The 3354-nt window shown below is 41.1% G+C and overlaps 1 pseudogene; it reads right to left on the reverse strand.

Annotated features, from left to right (window-relative positions):
• Positions 1 to 211: 211 nt before the first annotated feature.
• On the reverse strand, positions 212 to 688 carry LOC150060569 (U1 small nuclear ribonucleoprotein C pseudogene; annotated as a pseudogene).
• Between the last annotated feature and the right edge of the window lie 2666 nt (positions 689 to 3354).

A 3354-nucleotide genomic window follows, 5' to 3' on the forward strand; every position in this document is an offset into this window, starting at 1 on the left:
ATTTTTTTAAGTAAAAAAATCTGACGGTTTTATTTTCACATTTCACAATACCAATGAAATCTGTCCTTTTTGTACCACTTTTCCCCTCCCAATTTATTATTTTGATAAAGAAAGCAAGTCTTCCTTGTCGTGCAGTTGGAAAATACCCAGAGTGTCAGCACTTGAACAAATAATATAAAACTGATAGAGGGTCCTCCCCCACCCCTTTTCCTTAATTGTCTGGTCGAGTCATTCCTGGCTGAGTGGGCACCATCATGGGACGAGCAGGAGGCCTCATCACTGGAGGCCAGGCATCATTGGCCTGTGGCCTCCCGTGGGCAGCCTCATTCCAGGAGCAGGTCCCATGGGCATCATCCCAGGAGGACGTGGGCCCATCATTGGCATCATGGGAGGGCCTCCCATGTGGGGTGCTGGCATCATACCAGGTCGAGGAGGACCCAGGAGGCTAGGAGGTGGTAGGATCATTGGCCCAGCAGGAGGAGGAGCAGGGAATGGAGTGGGAGGCATTTTCCCTTGTTGAAATGCAGCGGTTGTCTTGTCAATCAAGCTCTGAGCCTGCTCTTCCATCCATGTCTGATAGTAGTCTTTCACATTCTCTTTGTTTCCTAGCACTGCAGTGTGTCTGTCTCACAGATGGAGAGTCATGGGTGAGGTATGTGTCCCAGTAATCACAATAAAATTTGGGCATGTTGCTGTGTGGGCCGTTGTCTTTGTTCCTTGCCACCAGGAAATCAGTGGAATTAATTTTCAGAGGTCACTGTTACAAATGAAGTATCTTCGTAAAGAGTTTTCAACACACCTAGGTTTCCTTCTCTATTGGTTTGTTTAAAATTGCTACTCTGAAGAAATCTGTAGCTTCATGCCTTTTAAGACACAGTGTTAGAATCAAAGTAATCACATTATCTTCATGTAGCAGACAAAGCAACAGATCTTATCAGAGTCAATCATGTGGTTAAGTCACAACTTAGTAAATATCACAGCTAAAGTAGAACTGAAGTCTTTACATTTCTAATTCAATACTTGCCCCCACTGAAGTTGTTTGGATTCTACTACTAAAGTTATGGAGTAGGGGAATCTAATGAAAACTCTAAATCCCTTTTTCTTCTTACCTGACATACTGAGACAATGGGTAATATCAACTGGAGAAACAAGGGATGAAGAATGACACTAGAGGATGTGTGCGTAGCTGAAGCTAAAGAGCAAGAGTATGTCCAGTACGGAGCTTACTGGACACTGGTCACTGGCGATGATCCAAATGTACACATGGACGATGCCATGGAAACCCCAAGATTCTACCAAGTAGTGATAGGTTCAGTGGGAGAATGATGTCATTACTCAGGCAGTTGAAAGGCCTGGAGTAGCCAATCACAACATCAGAATCTGAACCAGAAGCTGGGCATGGGTAGAGAATGGCAGGAGAGCTCTAGTAGCTCTTTAATGCTTGATCTTTGGTGACTTGAGGTCCTGCAAGACAGACAGGAAATCCCCTTTTGTCTAGGTTTGTTGAGGACATTATCTCAGTGTTTCTCACCAATGTTCATTAATAAAGCCATTTATAATTTGTCCACTATATTTCATCTTCTAGTAGTATTATAATTACTTATTGCACATAGTTATTGTACTTGAGGAAGAAGGGACCTTGAGATTAAGAACTTACAGTTGTTCTGAGACCCTTTTTGATGACCTGATTAATGAACTCACTGGACCTTTCAAATACCCCAAAAATGAGTAGGGTGATGCACATTGATGGCATCTTGTAAGGAATTTTGTAATCCAAGGCACTTGTCTTCTAGTGACTTCTTGAAATCTTTGATCTAGGTTGTTCTAGGCTAGATTGGACTTCCATCTCTCTTCTGTTTTTCATTTTTCTCTCCTTTATTTTAGTAATTATTTCTTAGAGAAACCTTAATTTTGCATTCTATTATATGTTTTATTTTATTATAGTCCTGGGATTTGAGACTCGGGGCAAGGGCTTAGTCCCATAACATTTACTTTTTAAATCAAGGCTAGCACTGTACCATTTGAACCATAACTACACATGTGACTTCTTGGTGGTAAATTGACTACAAGTCTCATAGGCTTTCCTTCCTAGACTGACTTTGAACCGTGATCCTCATATCTCAGCCTCCTGAGTAGCAATGATTACAGGCATGAACCCCTACTACACATGAGATTTTGAATTCTTACACTCATAGTTGTCAACTCCTAGTCAGAGAGATTTTCTTTCCATTGCCCTGATACATCAAAAGATGGTCTTTGCCGATCAGAAGCAAACACCAAATATGAAAGACACAGATGAATGCAGGCTTTGGCCCATAATTTGCTGCCCCTGGTGCTTTGGGCCATGCAGTTACCCACTGTCTTGTTCTTTCTTATGCTAGAAGCATAAAGATTTAAAACAAACATCTCTTCTAGAAGTGAAATGAAGGTGGCAGTTACTGTAGTTTCTTCCTCCTAACCATCCAGGACTATGGAATTCTGGGGCTCTCATGTTCTCTATCTGTCATACTTGGATGAAAAGTCAGGAAAAATGGGGAGCAAAATAGATAGAGCAAAATGATGGAGTCCAGGAAAATATCCATAGGGGAGAATAGAGATTCATGTGTTCAGGTTTTGGTTTATTTTGTTTTCATGAAATAAGCACAATTTAGTCTCAGTTTGTTTTAAAGGATCATACAATTAGTGTTTTTGTTCCAAAACTTCTCAGAACTTTATGCACCAAAGGAGAAAGTACTTTAAAAGTTAAATATTAATGGTTTTTCCCTTTTTTATGTAAAATATCTCATTTATGCCACTGACAAGTATGTTTAGAGGCTCTGAATGCTTTCAAAGGTTCTGAATTATCTATGTGCTTTCTTGGTTTCTTTCTTTTCTTTTCTTTTTTTGCCAGTCCTGTGCCTTGAGCTCAGGGCCTGAGCACTGTCCTTGGACTTTCTCAAGGCTAGAACTCTACCACTTGAGCCGCAGCATCACTTCTGGCTTTTTTTTTCTATGTATGTACTACCTAGGAATTGAACCCGGGTCTTCGTGCATGCTAGGCAAGCACTCTACCACTAGGCCAAACTCCCAGCCCATGACTTCACTTTTTGCTCCTCACTATCTTCCCTTGGGCTGTGACAAACTGAGTGAGGATGAGCAAGAGCTGGCTCAGGGTAAGAAATGTATGAACAGAATTATTTTCCTTTGTGGTAAGCTCTAAGACATGCTTAGATCATTCTAGTTTAGTGCTGGTGTACTCACTCAACATATAAATACCAAGAGCCTGTGAGAAGACAAACACATAGGAAGGCCTCCAAAGATAAATTTCCTCATCTCTTGTAATAATGCTTCCAATGCATGTAGAGATGTGGCTTG

Source organism: Megascapheus bottae, chromosome 7, assembly GCF_031878675.1.
Source record: "Megascapheus bottae isolate mThoBot1 chromosome 7, mThoBot2.hap1, whole genome shotgun sequence".
Taxonomy (NCBI): domain Eukaryota; kingdom Metazoa; phylum Chordata; class Mammalia; order Rodentia; family Geomyidae; genus Megascapheus; species Megascapheus bottae.